Genomic DNA, 18,655 nt, shown 5'->3' on the forward strand with positions numbered 1-18,655 from the left:
TCTTTTATATTAAGAATTTTGCTTTTGATATTAGGAAAAGGACTGATACCCTTAATATCCCTAATAATTTAAGCAATCTTTAAAGAAACATTTTAATGTCTAAAATAACTACTAAGGGAAATGTGTCTGCCTTCTAATAAATGACTCAGAAGACTACTACTCTTAATCCCCAACCCCTAGCTGATAAGCATAGGAAAGAGCCAGTCAGGATGACAGGCTGACAATTCATAAGCACTCTAATTCAAAAAGATACACGCACCCCAATGTTCATAGCAGCACTATTTACAATAGCCACAACATGGAAGCAGCCTAAATGTCCAATGACAGATGACTGGATAAAGATGTGGTATATATAATATACAATGGAATACTACTCAGCCATAAAAAAGAATAAAATAATGCCATTTGCAGCAATATGGATGGACCTAGAGATCATCACTCTAAGTAAAGCAAGCCAGAAAGAGAAAGAAAATTCCATATGGTATCACTTATATGTGGAATCTAAAAAAAAAGACAAATGAACTTATTTACAAAACAGAAACAGATTCACAGACATAGAAAACAAACTTATGGTTACCAGAGGAAAAGGGGAGGGTGGAGGGATAAATTGGGAGTTTGGGATTTGCAGATAATAACTACTATATACAAAATAGTTAAACAACAAGGTCCTACTGTATAGCACAGGTAACTATATTCAGTATCTTGTAATAGCCTATAATGAAAAAGAATATATATGTATAACTGAATCACTATGCTGTACACCAGAAATTAACACAACATTGTAAACCAACTATACTTCAATTTAAAAATAAACATAACCAAGTGAGAACTAGAACTGGATCTCTAAGGATTCATGAGAAAGCACAAGCTCTAATGCAGAGGACACAGAAGGTCAAAGGAGAGAGCAAAACATTCAGAGGTAAGGTAATGATAGAGCAGGAATGTAGAGCAAACATGGCCAAAAAAAAAAAAAAAAAAAAAAACCAACCACAGAGAATTTCTATGGATTCCTCCATTTCCTGGTGGCATTCTAGTTCCCATTCCAGAGAGGAATAGCCACTCACCAGTTCCTTTGGTGGGTTCCCAGTAAAATCTCCCTTACTGCTCACTATCCCCTGTAGTCTTGCAAACTATGATCCCCTCATTGGTTCTATCATTTGTGTTCCTCATAACAAAAACTTTACAAAACTAGAGATAAAATATAAATATGTATAATATAATATTTCTGGTCTTTACCCCTGCTGGTAGCACAGATCTCCAAGAAGCCTGAGTATTCGGAGTATTGTTTTGTTATTCACAAGAAGTCTCTTTTGACCACACCTGACTTTATGCTAACATGACTGAAGATGGGCAAAGAGGGGAAGGCTGTGCCAGAAAGACTAAGCACATTAACAGAAAGTTAGACCTTTCAGCCCTACCCTCCAGACCTCCAGAGAGAGGAGAGGGGCTGGAGATTGAAATTAACCAAGTGGCCAATGGTAAAACCCCAATAAAACTCTAGAAACCCAGAGCTCAAGGAGTTTCCTGATTGGTGAACACTTTGATATGTCAGGAAGGTGGCATGTCCTGAGTTCAAAGGGAGGGCGCATGGAAACTTTATCCAGGATCCTCCCAGGCTTTGTCCTTTGTCTCTTTCATTTGACTGCTCCTGAGTTGTATACTTTATGATAAAACTGTAATTGTAAGTATAGCACTTTCAGGAAGTTCTGGCAATTATTCTAGCAGATTAACAAACCTGAGATGGTGACAGGTATCCCTGAATTTAGCCACCTGCTCAGAAGTATGGGTTGCCCTAAGACTTACTGAAGGGAAGGCAGTCTTTAGGAGGACGTTGCCCTTAACTTGTGATATCTGGCATTAACTCAGGGTAGTTAGCATCAGAATTGAAACGAATTGCAAAACAGCCAGGTGGTGTCAGAGAACTGGTGTCAGAACAGTATCAATCTCTCACTGTTAACCTACTGATTAACTAAATTATTAACATCTTTTTTCCAACACAGTGTATTTTCATTAAGGAAAAAAAATATCAAAGAAACCAACACACCCCAGAAGAAATATTACTTATGTAAACCTGTCTCAAAAGATAACTAATGTGAACATTTTAGTGTATAGATTTCAACATTTTTTTACTTTGATGCAGGAAAATGCATCAATGAGACAGAGAAATTCCTTCAATTTCTAAAAAGGGAGAAAAATAGTATTACCTGAATAGAATTATGTTCAGATAACACAATCAATCTGTTTTTAAATCTTGTCAAATGGAGAAGCCTGTTACTTTAACTTTCAGTTTTCTAATTAAATTCACGTGAATCTGTTGAACAAAACTTTAATATTCCCTTGGGCTTCTTTCTTAAAGAATAGTTCCTTGAATATCGATTTCCAAATTAACATGTGGGGAAGAACTGACACCCAAATTTTTAAATTAACACACTTCTCTCAGTTAACTATTTGCAACAGTATAAGGAGGAAAAAATAGCCAATATATGAAAGATTTTGTTAAAAATACTTTACAGATAAGTTTAGGTCACTCTTTAACATAACCTAAAAGGCCACCCAAATTTTTTTAAATGCCCCAAACAGAACAGAAATCATATATTTAAACTCACTCTTATCAAAGTGGCCCACTTGTCCCCTCAAGCAGAGTCTGAATGTGACTATAGAATGCTCTAATTTTGATCTATTATTATGCATTCAACCCATGTACACAGAAAAGAGTGACCATAGCAGGCCTGAAACTACTTTCCTCAGAAAGGACTGCTTGCAAGGTTGGCCCTTGGCTAGCACCTGGAAACTTTACTGCTAAACAGTTCCCTACACTGACAGAAAACTTTCCCTAACTGATAAGGGTGGCTCACTGGGTCGAGATTGCTAGTATAAATAATGTGGATCATGTTGAATACCTACTCTCCTTCTGGAAAAGTCTGGACTTTTGGTACATGCTAAGCAAAAAGTGTCTACGTGACCAATCCACAACAAAAGCCTTAGTTGCTGAGTCTCTAACAGGCTCCCCTGGCAGAAACATTGCACATGTCTTGTTGCATTTTTATTGCCCAGGGATGCTGTATGACTGTTCACGGGAGGAAGAGAGCATAAGGAAGCCTGCAGAGGGACTCCTCCAGACTCCACCTGTGTCTTTCTTTCCCTTATGCTGATTTTAGAAAGGCTTTGTATCCTTACCATGTTGCTATAACAAATTGTACAACCATATGCTAAGTCCATCTGTGATCTAGTGACCCTCAACACACTATTTTTTTGTTTGTTTGTTTTTTGAGGGGGGATAATTAGGTTTATTTACTTATTTTTTAAATGTTTAATGCTAAGCAGGCACTCTACCAATTGAGCTATATCCTCTCCCTCCACCATTTATTTTTTGATATTAAGATGCCAATATCATATAGGCAACCTCTGTTTTCCTCTAAGTTTCAAAATGCATTTTTACAACAATTAAACATAATATATATTTACATTATAACAATTAGATTTTTTGCTTATAATTATCTCTACTGCCACAGTTTTTCAATCACTGGATTAGAACTGTCAATAAATGAGGTTATATCTATAGAACATAAAACTCACAGCTTAGTAACTACTTCTGACTTAGAACAAATATCAAGCTGGTTTTTAAGCAAAGCAATGCATTTTCCTAGCTAGGCAAGTCTTTTTAAAATTTTTTAAAAATTTTTGTTGGAGAGGGCACTTTTCTCCAAAATGAAGAAAAGGAAAATACATTTGTTTCCTAAATTTGTTCTCAGTGAGACATTTTTCTTCTTTAGTGACACAGAAGCTTTTTTAAGATACTAAGCTGCTATTCTCAGTTAAAATACCTTATATATCCTACTTTCAGTTAATGACATTACTAAAATCCGGGCTACTAAAAACAGGCGCACATACTTTTCAATTACAAATACTTCATGCAATTCTCTCTAGTTGGATGACTTCAAGGAGTGTAAAAATCCTTTAGTGGTCCACTGTAGCCAACTTTCAGCAACCATGCCTCAGGACCAAGATAAAGCACATACATACTGCTATCTCAGAAATGACTAAAGTAATTCGCCAGGTACAGTGAGAAATAAGGGAGCTTCTCCCAACAAACTATAACCACTGACTTTTATTATCACATTCTCTAATACTTCTCCAAATGCATACTTATGCTCGTCTGCTGCCAGGAAAATGTCCACACTATCAGTCTTTTGTTAGGTTCTTTTCCATGGGAGCAAACCATGCTTCAGGGCCCTGAGAGCATTCATTGCAGCTTCTGTGACTAAAAATTATGGTTGGTAAGGAAATGATGAGTCAACTGTGGCAAAGATAAATTACAAAGGGATTCATCATAGCTGACATACAATGATAGGTAAATAATCTTCAACATGCCAATTTAATTTACTATAAGAAACATACCCATCAGTGTAACCAGAATACTTCTTTCCATATAAAGAGCATATTCTTTTCCTTTAGCCAAATTATAATCATGGAATTGCTTAATCAGCACAGAATCTGAATAGGTGGCATAATTAGATAAAATAAATGCTCAATAACATCAAAGGCAGCCCGACAATCAAAAGGTCTATACACCAAAAGTTTGACAGTGGCTTTAGTTGAATAATGGCATTATAGTTTATCTTCTTTATACCCTTACATTATTTGAATTGCTTATCATAAGTACATCTTTACAACCAGGAAAAATAGCACTTCCATTTTGAAATAAGCTAGGAAAAATTGCCCGTTATTAAAATTAATAGAAAATTGTGGCTACATATGGCATAAAATACCTAAGGAGTAACATGAAATACTGGGGATCTACATGATGAAAATTACGATTATTAGTACATAAAAAGACTTAACTAAGTGTCTCTTGATGAGAAGAAATGGTACAAACATGTTAATTCTGACCGAATGGATTTATAAATTAAATTCTGTTACAATATACCCAAGTGAATTTTTTTAGATAAAGCAGAACTTTACAAAGTAATTCTTAAATTCAAATTAACAATGAATTGGAGAGCAGTGGCTAGGAAGATACTGAGAAAGAATAAATATGAAATTTATAGTAAACAAGGAGGGAATAGACCAGAGGTCAGCAAAGTACAGCCAATAAGTCAAATCTGGCTGCAGACAGATTTTGCACTGTCTATGGTTGATTCCCTGAGTGAACAGTTCCAACAGAGACTGTGTGGCCCACAAGCCTAATGTATTTACTCTCTGGAATTTTACAGAAAATGTTTGCCAACCCTTGCAACAGACACTTTAATTTTGTTGTCATGTCCAGAGGCTCTTCTTTAAGGGAGCTCATGAAAACCAAGAGAAGGCAAATTTATGAGTTAATACAATCCATATGTACCACAAGTTAGCAGAAGCTAGAAGGTAGAGAAATAAAAGTTGGGGAAGCTAGTTAATAGCAAAAGAAGCATGAACAGTGGTAAGGAGCTTTAAAAATACTGATGCCCAGGGTAACTCCAGCCCAATTAAATCACAGTATCTCACTCTGGTTTATTTTTAAAGTTCCTCAGTTGATTCTAACGTACATCTCTGACACAGAACCACTGAGCTAGGAGGAACAGCAAATGCAGACTGGCTGAGTGATGTCAATGGTGTAGCACAAGAGTAATGAACCAAAAATACCTGCTGTTGGGGATGGTAATAGCTCAGTGGTAGAGGGCATACTTAGTGTGCATGAGGTCCTGGGTTCAATCCCCAGTACCCCCATTAAAAAAAAAAAACCTACTGTTAAGGTGCCCAGAGCTGCCTGAATCTAGTTCCCATACTCAATATTGTTCCTATATTCAGATTCCCATTAAAGCCCCATCTTCCACATTGTTCAACATGTTTACATATAATTAACCTCTATTAGTGAGGTGTGCTGAGTTATTCTTCATTTCTTGAGACCAAAAGAGCCAATTTAGTATAGAAATTTATATCAGATATACACTTACATGAAACAGACCCTCAGCAGAAATAAAAAACAATTTGGAATTGTTAGGGTGTGACTGTAGAGTGAAAAATCGTACACAATCCCGTCCACATACCAGGATGCAATGTTCTTTAGAAGTCTAGGTTATGTTGCAGCAAAGCCACTAATTAATTATATAATTGGCTTTGTGACTCATACATGCACCCATGTAGGGCGAAGCACTCAAGCAACTAGTAGTGGCTATTATTCAGCAACCCCAAAGAAATAAGCAAAGCAGGGTTTGACAGTTATTCCTCTTCTGACAATGATGTGCAAATTCTGATATAATCATGAGGTTCTGACTCTGGAAAGCATGCTTTTGTCTCTGTTATAGCTAGACATGGTGTTCAGTTACCCTTCCAACAGGCATGGAATAACACAGATTAGATCGTAGGTTCCCAAGTTTGAGAATCATTGGACTAATAAATGTGTCAGTTCAGGTTCCAACAAATGTATACCCATTTCCTTCTAAAGACCACTACCCTATCTACTGTTAGAGCTGTAGCACAGTCCTTAATGACCAGCTTTTGTTTCACATTATCTAGTATTACATCCTCTCCACTGAGCACAGTTGATGGGCCCAATCCATACATTGCCAGCAGCATATGACATGTCTAAGCATGAAAAAGCACCACACAAATAAAGATAAACTAGGCCAATTAGAGTCTCACTCTTTGGAATTTGAGTGGAAACAATGAAAATGAGGTCATTAACAGTGACAGCTGAAGCTGAAAGCTTCACCAAAGTAGGATAGTGGCAAATCCAGTCATGAAGAAGAAAAAACGTAAATAAGAGAATAGAACGTAGAATAGCTGATCAAACAGCGGATTTGGTTAAGTCAATGGCACAGTGGAAAAGGTCTATATACTCCATGTGCTTAAGTCCCTAGAGCCACTACAGATACAATTCCATGCCACACTGTTCCTAAGATCCCTATGAAATCCCTCTCTTCCTTACTGTGTGTATCTTACTAAGTGTATCTATATGATAAATGTCTATTTCTTGAACTAATCCTGTGTCTTATTTCTTGAAACCAGAAATCTTACGTAATTTAGAAAAATAGTGTAGAGTTAGGCTACATAAACAGAACCTTATCAGGAATATTTAGACCTAGTTATTACTTGGTGGTGGGGCAGAGAACAGACACAACCCACTACAACCCAGACTAGAATGTTAAGGGCCTACAGGAACTGTGGCAAAGTTACTGTCACAGGACCATACATCCAATAAAGGTAAGTCTGGATACAATCACAACAGAAGAATTTCAAGTGGCCAAAGAAGATTACAAATAAGCGGGTGCTTCTAAAATTGGCAGGTAAATTTCCAAAGTGGCCTCATGACATTACTTCAGACTACAGCATCTAGCTGTAACTTAGTTCCTCTCCAATATTTCTTCAGCTTAAGAGCTGGAAAAGGTATAAACAGAAGCATCTTTAGAAATGAAAAGATGAGAAGTGGGCACAATGTGCTTAATGGTCAAGATGTAGAAATGCAATAAAAACACACCTGAATGAAGTGGTGGTTACACTCACAGTCCCATCTAAGGTAAACTGTCCCACTCATAATTCTGGAGACGAGGCAGTCCTAGAGAGCAATAAATTTTAGAATATGACCTGTTCTGTCATCCAAAGCAGAACGTACCAGGTGTGGGACACACTACCCGAGTGCTGTGTCACTGCATGACTCAAAAAGTGACTACCCAAGCAGGGGTGAGCTAAGCCACTTATATCCTTGAACTGAGGAATAAAGTTTATGAAATGCAAAAACAGTGAGGCCCATAGCAGAGGGAGTTGAATACTGAAGGACAGCGCTGGGAAACATGAGATACAGCCAAGGACACTGGAGCAATAAGCAAGGTTTAGTAATGAGTAAAAATTTATGAGGAAGCAGAACACAAACAAAGCTAGGGAGCAAACTAAAGCTTGAGTTGATAATGAGGAAGAAAAAAGGCAGAGAAAAAGAGGAATTAGGATGGAATATACAGCCTAAGGTCCACACTTAATAATATTGTAGTGAATACTGAAAATCTACTCCTAAGAGAGTTTTCAGATGCTCTCATCACAATAAAATATGGTAACTAGATGAAAAGATAACTTAGTTTGAAGTTTGACTATAGTAATCATTTCACTATGTATATCAAATCATCATGTTGTATACCTTAAATATATAGCATTTTTATTTAAAAAAAAAAAAGATGTAAAGGTAGCATACTAGATGAAGGATACAAACCCCTGTTGCTTGGATCTACCTTGGAACCACTTTCAATCCTCAAACCATTTCCCTCAGAGAGGAAACTGAATTTTATTTTCTTTATATTTTCATTGTCTTTACTCAAAAAAAGGATTTTCTTTATTTGGGCTCTTACAAAATCTTTGTCTACCTTAGAGGCTGGCCATGCATAGCCTTGGGTGGTCCAAATTGCCTGGCTGACCCAAGAGAAGTCTGTTTCTTGAAAATAAAAGAGCCGACAAATTGCTAACAGGATTCCAGCCACAACTGACGCTCACCAGGAATTTGAGTTTGCTAGAATTGGTTAGGGTGTCCCAGTAGGGGATAAGGAAGTGAGAATTCCCCCTACATATTAGATTAGAATGATAATAGCCACTAAGAGTCCATGACAAAGCTGCTTAATTAGGCCATCAAAGACGGTGCTGTGGGGGATCTAGCAACTGGCAACTGTTACAATAGAGCAACTTCAAAGTTTTTCTTGAAAGGCCAGGTAGTAAATATTTTAGGCTTTGCAGGCTATATGATCTCAGCCAGAACATTATGCCATTGTAGCATAAAAGCAGCCATAGACAGTACATAAACGAATGCGTAACTGTGTTCTGATAAAACTGAAATCTGAATTTTGTATAATTTTCAAGTCATAACGTCATTATTCTCCTTTTGATTTTTTTTCAAACATTACAAATGTAAACACCATTCTTTACTCATAGGCTGTTAAAAAAAAAAGGAGGTGGGCCGCATCTGGCCCACGGGCCATAGTTTGCTGACCCTTGATATACGGAAATGGAAGTGTTGTAGCAAAGATGGTCAAGCAAGTTTTTTTTTTAATTTGAAGATATTATATTTAACATACTCAAGGATATTCTGATGACTGTGTAAACTTTCCGTTCAATGGACTGTTCCTGTTCTTTTGTTTAAAACCATCTTAATCATTTTTAAGTGCACAGTTGAGTAGCATTAAGTCTATTCATAGTGTTGAGCAACAAATCTCTAGAACTTTTTCATCTCTATACCCACTAAACAACAACTCCTCATTTTCCCCCTCCCCTCAGCCCCTGGCAACCATCAGATTTTAAAGAAACACTGTGTGATCCAAAGGAGACCTGTCCCAGGAGGGATCTGGTTCAGAGGATGCCGGTTTGCTCACTCTGTTTCACTCAATGTCTTATAAAGTTGTTTAATCCATACTAAGAAGTACAATTACATTGGACCAAAGATACATATATACAAACATTTAGCTGGAACAAAAATTCCACAAAGTTCTTATCCTTTGCCAGATGGAGGCTAGCATTTTCTTTTTTTTTAATATTCTATCTTAATCTATTCTTTCCTAATCTAATCTATTCTAATCTATTTAACTCCATTCAAAACTGCGACCTAGTGGGGGGAGAGTAGAGCTCAGTGGTAGAGTGCATGCTTAGCATGCACAAAGGTCCTAGGTTCAACCCCAGTATCTCCATTAAAAACAAACAAACAAATCTAATTATCCCCTCCAAAAAATAAAAACAAAAACTGCGACCTAGTTTTAAACAGTACCCAAGGAAAACTGCCCACCTCAGGTCAAACTGAATGGGTAGTACTACACACCCATTTTTCATATGTCAACTAAAAATTGGCACTTGCCTTCTACCTCTACAAAGATTAAATCACGAGCTGCTGCAGCTACTGACCTTCCACACACCCTGAAAGGAGTTCAGGGTGGAGATCAGGAACGAGGTACTCTGTGCTCTGGGAAAAACCGGCAGAACAGGCCTTCAGATAGATATTTTCAGGAGAAGATTTTATGAGTCCAAATTCTTGCGTCTCCTGATATCGAGAAAAGCACTTAAATCATTAATGGAGCCATCTGTTCCTTGTGACCAGCAGTAACATTCACATAACTAGCACCAACCTTCTGCAAAAATGTGTGCTTGATTACGCATACCCCACTTCACCAAAATCACATTTACACTGACTCCCCTCCCCCACCCCGACCTCTTCAGAGCAGTTCCTCAGAGCTATCTGAAATGCTGTCTCCTGGGCTATAGCCCTCATTTTGCCCCAAATAAAACTTAACTCAGAACTCTCATGTTGTACAATTTTTTTCAGTCAACATGGGAAAAAGGTAACACTACAAACAAGTCAAAATTTTGAAGAAGCATGGGGAGGACTCAGTGATACAGCACATACTTAGCATGCATGAAGTACTGGGTTCAATCCCCAGAACCTCCATAAAAATAAATAAATAGATAAAAACCTAATTACCACCCCCCAAAAATTTTTTTTAATTTTTGAAGAAGCAGAAGCTATGAGTTTATAAAAGCATTCATAAACACACTGTGTTGGCCTGCAGCATTTTTTACAAAATTAAGCTAACACTCAAAATCAGGCTTCTGGTAGAGAGGTGGAAATCCTGTCAATATATTGAGCAACAATAAACAGGAGCCAAGGAGGATTAGTCTTCCCCTCTGGATGAAATGTTCCTGTTCCAATGGACCACAAACCCAAACACTCCCTCTTAGGCACATCAACTCCTCTTTACCATTGCATTTGCACTCTTGTTTTTATTGTAAGGGTAGAGAAAGCTCTTTTCTGATCTCTCTATCAAAAGCACATAAACAAAAGAAAAGCAAAACACCAAACTCAACCAAAAACAAAGCAGCATTTCAAGAAATAAACAAGAAAATAAATATTAGAACCATCTTACACATCTACCCCATCTGGACTCTGCAGGCATTTGCAATTGCAATCCCTGAAATAAAGGATGGAGAAGCCAGTTGTTAATAGATACAAAAAAGCTAAAAGAAATGACAAGCCAAAGTTAAAAAAAAAAAAAAAAGCAGAGACTAACTATAGCAATCACATCAAGTGCAGAAATGCTGTTGGTTTTAAGTATCTAAGTAAACTTGGTTAAGTCAGGCCTAGTAAATTTGTATTCTCAGGAATTAGAATTGGGCCATCAAAAGCAGTAATCTAGCAAAGGGGACTGAAGCTGAAATAATACACAGCAAACCAACACAATGCAGAGGTAAGGCCACGAGGGCCACAAGCAAGCAAAACTTATGACAAGAGGTAAAGCTCTAAGTAAGAAGAATCTAGGAAAAAGCTAAAAATATGAGATGGAGGAAAAAAAAGATAAGAAAGTGGATAGGCCAGCCAATAGGCAATGGGAGAAATAAGACACAAAAGTTAAGAAGACAGAGTAGCTCAGTTACATAAATGGTACAATCCTTACATGAAGAGCCACAAACTCCTGCTGCTGAGTTTCCCAGAGCTTCTCTGGACCCAGGTCCCATCCCTAATGGGCATAACCATATTAAGGTCCCCTTTATTTGGAATTTCATGTGATCCCAGTCACCATTATCTCCCCACAAGTGGCCAGCCAATAACCTGCCATTAGCTCACTGGAGAATTTGTTTTTAACAATGAGAAGTGCCTAATCAACAGTAAGAAGAACAGCCCCTCAGGAAGAATGCAATTAAGGGAGCTGGCTACGTTGAAAACCCCTTGTTTTAAAGATGTTGTGCAAACCAGCTTGTGGTATCATAGAATTTACATTTTATACCCTCTTTAGAAGGTGAGACTTCAAGAGACTTGGTAGATTCTGCAAACAAGCAGGGTTAGGGAGCTAAATGAGATTGAATAAGGTAGACATATCATAGTGTCACCCATGCCCAAAATCCTTCTAAAGGAAACTGTACTGCCAACAAGCCTAGCCAAGAAAGCATTCTTGTGACCCACAATCCCTCCTCTGAATCCACTGCTGTTCAGATCAAGGTTAAGTAAGGATCAGACCTTAGGACCGACATCCACAACCTGATCAACAGCCTATGACTTGTTGTGTCATGGAAGCTGTCCCCAAACAAGGATGAGGGATTCAATTCAACTTACAACTGAGGAAAAACAGGAACAGAAACTCTGCAGCTGAAATGAATGAATATGCGATGAAAGAACATACCACATCCTATGTAAAAATCATGAAGGATTTAAGATCAACTTGTACGCACAAGAATCAGAAGCTAAAAATAAGCCAAAACTAGGCACTATGGGATTATAAAAAGGGAAAGAAAAACATTTCCACATAGCAATCAATAGGGGAAATGTCCTAGACCTGCCAAATAACAATTGCTACCTCTACAGTCTCACAGGCTGTAACTTACTCACAGGCAGTCATATTCTCAATTTAATGCCAAGTGAGCAGCATGGAGAACAGGAATGGAAGCAGATAGTTTGCAGCAAGAAAGATGAGGCAGAATGGAGGCCATGCCTATAGAGGCTGCACAAGCTCAAGCTATGAATAAGAGAAAAATAAGCATTCAGTAGCTAGGAGGTAGAGGAAGACAGACTATGAGGAAATCAGTTGGATGTAGAAGCAAGATGACATGCAGAAAACTAAAGAAATAAGCTGAATCACGTTAATAATACCACAGTTTTGTAATACCGAATTTTGTAAGCTTCTTAAATTGATCCAAATGAGCCCATTTCTTGCAATAAAATTTGGATTGCAAAGAATAGACCCTGAAAAGGAATGTAATATGGAATTGGTAATACTGAAGCAACAAGGCAGACATCCAAGCAAATCACTTTTGCATCCCAGAACATGACACTAATGACATGCAAACCATCCAGTCTGGCTACCCTCTGTGCTCTCAGAAAATTAAAATTGTGAAATATGGATAGAAACAGGTAATCAGTAGCAGAGACTGGAGGTGAAGAAGTGCTCTAAGAGGTTATGAGGGGAGAGAGAGGCATGAACATGAGGAAGCCCACTATGACTAAGCAGAAACTACGAGAGCAGAAGTCATAAAGTAAATGTCACAGAGTAGGTGTTGGCAAACAACAGCCTACAGGCCAAATCCAGCCACCATCTTTTTTATAAATACAGTTTTGTTGGAACACAGTCATCTTTGTTTATGTATCATCTATGGCTGTTTTCATGCCATAGTGACAAAAACCATAAGACCCACAACACCTAAAATTTAATCAGGCCCTTTACAGAAAAAGTTTGCCAACTCCTGTCATAGAGGACAGCATAGGCCAGTGGTGGCAAAACTGAGAAGTCACACAGAGAAACAGGGACAGAGAGAATATTTAAGTCATGTTATAAAAGCAGAGCACTGGAGAAAAGATTCTGAAAGTCCTTCTGCTAAGATCCCCACTAGTCGTACCCTTACTATCACCCCCTGAACCCTGAATGTGCTGGACATTTAGAAAAATTAGTTATATACCACTTTCCAAAGAGAAGATCCCCAATGTAAAAAGATTTGTATTTAAAAGTAAATAACAAGGGGGGAGGGTATAGCTCAGTGGTAGAGCATGTGCTTAGCATGCACAAGGTCCTGGGTTCAATCCCCAGTACCTCCGTTAAAAAAGAAAAAAACCAAGTAAATAAATAAACCTAATTACCTCCCCTCAGTAAATAAAAAAAAAATTTTTAAGTAAATAACAGTGGACTTAAAAGTCCTCATCACAAGAAAAAAATTTTTGTAAAATTTGTATTTATTGTAGTGACAATTAACTAAACCTATTATGATCACTTTGCAATATATACAGATACTGGATCATTATGTTGTACACCTGAAACTAATGTTGTATGTCAATTATACCTCAATAAAAATAAATATAAAAAATAAAAAGTAAATAACTAAATCATGAACTGTAATAAAATATATTTATCTTCACTGTGAAATGCAAAGGGAGAATAAACCATAAAGAAAAAGGTATTTGACCTACATAAAAAATTAACAACTTCTATGCCAAATTGAGGGAAATATCTGCAACGTATATGGTAGAAAAATCAGTGTGAAAAAGAAACTCAAAACTAAGACCCAAGAAAGATTTTTAACTATTCCATCTCATTAGGGATCAAATAAATAAAACCAGAAACTGACACATTGTAAACTGACTGCACTTCAATTAAAAAAAAAAACAAAAAACGAAAACATCAAGGTAGACCACATTTCACCTTTGCAACTGGCAGACTTTTAAAAAAACACAATATAGTGTATTAGTGAGGATATGAAAAAATGGGCCTCCTCATACACTAGAGGGATTGTACATTTAATCCAACCTTAAGAAACAAACATGGATATGTGCAAAAATTTATCTATAGGGGTGTTCACATTAATATTATTTACACAAACTTAAAAAGGCAGTAATTGAACAAGGGCCCAAATATTACATACAAATTATATTTTTACATTCATGCAGTGATATTATGGGCCAATTAAAAACATGTTTAATTTAAGATGGCATGGGACATGTTTTAGATCTGCTAAGTTTAAAATATTAGGCAAAAAAGATTTCATTAGTGACTCTAACTTCAACAACTGACAAAGACTGCCACCTCAACCAAAAACTCACTTCTGAACAGAAACAAAGTAGTAAAAAAATCAAATAAAATACAAGATAAAATTTAAAAACAGCAACTTTAGCAGACCTAATTCAATAGTCTTGTAGGAAATTTTCTTTTAGAAGTACAAGGTAGGTTCATTATAAGGAAAGTAAGTTATTAAATATAATATAACAAAAAGATCAAAGAAAAATATCTACTTCCATGTTCAACATTTACTTGACTGAGATCCCCGTTACTTTGTACAGATCACATTTTAAGACATCAATGGAAGGACTGATTCCTCCTAATCCTGAAAGCCATTTAGGGGTTGACGTAGCAAGTTAACAAAATCACAGCCCCCTGCCTTGACTGTTACGAGTGATTATATCCAAAGTAACCTCAGTATAGATTCCCTTTTGGGCCTAAGTAGAGTAGAAAACATGCTGGTGAAGAAGGTAAACACTAGAGTTGATAATGTAAGAATAAGAACAAATAACAAATATAAAGACAAAGTCAATTCTATGCCATGCAAAGAAAGACCTAAGGCAAGGAAGAGGATCCTCTAAGGGATGGTAATAACATGGCCCATGAGGATTCTATCTCTTTACCAAGGACTCAAGCCAATATCTAGATGACTATTAAGTCATGCACATAATGCACAGATCATGAGACACTTTCCAGTGCTAATTCAAATACAGCTGTGTTACTGTTACTATATCATAGACACTGTGAATAAAAATCATCCTGAAAAGTTTGCTTTAACGTATCACCTCAAGTCTTCTTGTTCTAAAGTTTACAATGCGGGGGAGGTATAGCTCAGTGGTAGAGTGCATTCCTAGCATGTATGAGGTCCTGGGTTCAAACCCCAGTACTGCCATTAAAAATAAATCAATAAACCTAATTACCCCCTTCACCCCAAAAAACCCAAACAAACAAAAATAAAGTCCACATGTATGCATACAGTAAAACGAGACAGCTCATGGGCTGAATCTGGGCTGCTACCTGTTTTTGAAAATGAAGTTTTATTGGAACACAGTCCTGCTCATTTGTTTCCATATTGTCTATGGCTTTTTTCATGCTACAGAGGGGCAAGATGTATTAAAATTGGTTAAAGTCATAATTAGGAAACATGAGTAGTACTTTTTGGATACTTGAGAATGGCTAAATTTTAAAACGGTTATCCCTGAAAAGAAAAAAATGGATAGGGTGGGGGAGAATCATATAGGGTGGGGGAGAATCATATATAAATGAATAGCTACAATGACACATATAAAATATAGTTCTTTCTATACATATAGCCCAATTTGTGAATGTGCTTTCTTGGTGAGCTAAATCTGAGTAGGAAGAAATTCAGAGGCAAACTACTATGAAATTCCATACTTTCTAGGATCAGCTGTAAATCCAAGTCCCACAGAAAAGAAAACAGATTGGGAGGTGAGGATTTGTAGACATAGTACATTTGACCTATGCCAGTGGTTTGCAAACTTTCTGTGCAAGGCCAGATGATAATGCTTTAGTCTCCATGGACCATATGGTCTCTGTTCAACTACTCAACTTTAGTGCAAAAGGTAGCCATGGACAATAGTTAATGAGCACGACTGTGTTCCAACAAAACTTTATTTACAAAAACAGGCAGCTGGCATGTGGGCCACAGCTTGCCAACCCCTGGTCTATGTTAACACTGTCGTCTTTCTAGCAATAAAATTTATTAAAGTATTAACTGATATGTGTTCTTGTTTTCCACTTGATATGAACAGAAAGTAATTTCATCAGTACTGTCTGCTAATAGAATGCAATATCCATGAGCAATTCTGGCTAGGATATGCTAATCTACACAGCAGGCTGCTCCAAACCCTGATGCTCCTACACCTGAATTAACATTCTGCAAGCGATAGGATTTTCAGTTGTAACTCTGATTCTTGTAATTCCTTATTGTGTAGAAGAAAGCACAACCTCATAGAAACTCTCCAACACGAACAATATCCTGGAGGGTGGGGGTAATAATAAAAGGTGAGAAGACAAAGATAAATGGTGAATGGCTGTGTAGGAGAGAAATAAATGCTAGCGCTTCGTAAGTGGTCATCTCTAAAAGTGAGAGGGGCCTACACGTCCCTTGCGCCATCTCTCTTGTGTATCTCAATCTCCCTTCAAAAATGTTCCCTTCACATGTGCTCCTATGTCCTGGAAGAAGATAGTGATAAAGACCCCAAAGGAGTCAGGAAGTCCCAACGACTAAGAATGTGCTCATCATACTCTAGTGCTTTGAGTCTAGTAAGGTAGTTGAAATCTTTGGAGTGGGACACACACCGCTGTACCACTGGCTCCCCGTGTTACGTTGGTGACCCATCTCTCTGATCTTTAGTTTCAGTATCTGTAAAGTAGGAACAAATCTTACTTCCCAGAGTGAATGTTAATTTAAAATGATTTAGCAAATATGTGTAAAGCACTCGCCTAGAATATAAAAGGCACTTATAACTGACAAGCCCTATTATTAATATTTTATGACTTCAAAAAGAAAATTTTCAAAAGTTGTGTGTGGGCGCTAGATGACTAGCCTAAAAAAAAAAAAGAGAGAGAAACAGGCCTGCTGTCACAAAAGGAAAAGAGGATGGATAATGGGGATATGGAAGTCGAAAGAAAAGAAGTGGCATTTGGACAGCAAAAGCCAAATTTATACAACACATTTTGGCCCATATAGAGAAAGACAGGAAGACTTTTTTAACTGCATGCTAACAGTCATATCCTTAAAATGAATAGTCATTTTAAAATAAGCTGTGGTGAAGGACACAGAATGTAGGGATTCTCTTTGTATCAGTGACTATTCCAGACTTCTCCTTAGGGAAAAGATCACTTTTCTATCATTCAGGTTCCCTGTGCAGGCTAACCTACCTAATTCTGCCAGCAGCAATCATCCAGACACTCCAGGGCCTATACTAGGAACATTATGCTATGAAAGCACCATTGTAAGACCATCCTTATGAGAAAAGGTGACTTTTATTGCTTCCATGAAAAATGGCAGATACCAAGGAAAGATCTGGTCCTCAAGTTATTGAACTCTGGATGGAGGAGCTACTAGCTTAAGATAGGGGTGGCTTCTGCAGAGATCTCTCAAGAATGGCCATTTTACAGATGCTACCTAGTTTAATTACGAACCATTTCAGTACTCCTGGAAGCCTATTGGGGGCTGATCCCTGAAGGGCCAAATAAGAACATTAGTGCAATTGGTTTAATAGGAGTGTACCAGAAGATCCTGCTGCCTCTGAAATTACTAATCCAAAGTACCAAATACTTGGCTGCTGCTAAAACAATGAGTCTCTGCAAAAGAGCTGGCTTTTGACAAGGTGTATGCAGCGCCACAGTCTGATAAAGAAAAACTCAACATATCTGATTTGAAAGAACAGACTGTCCCCTGAGGGAAGTGTAATTAGTGTCATGTTGATATTATTTATGACTCGCAGCTTATGCCACCTAGTTGACTTGGAAATTACTTCAGTTCTTCTGATCCTCAGCAGGGGTGATCTCAGACTGGGTAAGCATATAATCTACCCTAATTGTTTTGAGAAGGATGTACTGTACAATAAACTGCAGGCTTTAAAAGTAACAGCCCCTGGAAATGACGCTGAAAAGCCTCCCTGACAGGAGTCAAGACAATGTCAGCCTTTCCTTCCCTACTTACCTTAATCACTTTGTTACCTTAATCACTGAGAGGACCCCCTCTTCTGCACGTGCACTCACATGGAAGATCTGGGAAACTCTCTAAAACACCTTTGAAAGATACTGTTCACAATGCAGCCTAGTGGGGGGTTATAAAAGGGAAAAAAAAGATTACTTTTATCATTTATGACCCTCCCATATTCAGCTTGGTCAGCCTTCACTGCACTGAGAGATGGTGGAAGGTATTAAAAGGGAGAAAAACACACACTGCTTAGCCTAACCCAATCATTTTAAATGCAATTTTTACACTAAAATGGAAAAACTTCTGATACAACATTTATGATACACTATGCATTTACTAGTTTTTTATTCCTTTTTGTCTACTCTCAGGAATGAAAGTTCCATGGTGGCAGAACTTTGTTAATATCTAATCTCTGGCACTTAGTAAGCACCTAATAACTATCTGCTGCACCACATCATGACCATCTCTTCTCTACCACCAACTGGGAACC

The 18,655-nt window shown here is 37.5% G+C and overlaps 1 non-coding gene across 1 annotated transcript; it reads left to right on the plus strand.

The window, feature by feature from the left end:
- The first annotated feature begins 13,446 nt into the window (after positions 1-13,446).
- TRNAA-AGC (transfer RNA alanine (anticodon AGC)) lies at positions 13,447-13,519 on the plus strand. The gene has a single exon. It is a non-coding gene; the product is annotated as a tRNA-Ala (tRNA).
- The last annotated feature ends 5,136 nt before the right edge of the window (positions 13,520-18,655 follow it).

Source organism: Camelus bactrianus, chromosome X (assembly GCF_048773025.1).
Source record: "Camelus bactrianus isolate YW-2024 breed Bactrian camel chromosome X, ASM4877302v1, whole genome shotgun sequence".
Classification (NCBI taxonomy): domain Eukaryota; kingdom Metazoa; phylum Chordata; class Mammalia; order Artiodactyla; family Camelidae; genus Camelus; species Camelus bactrianus.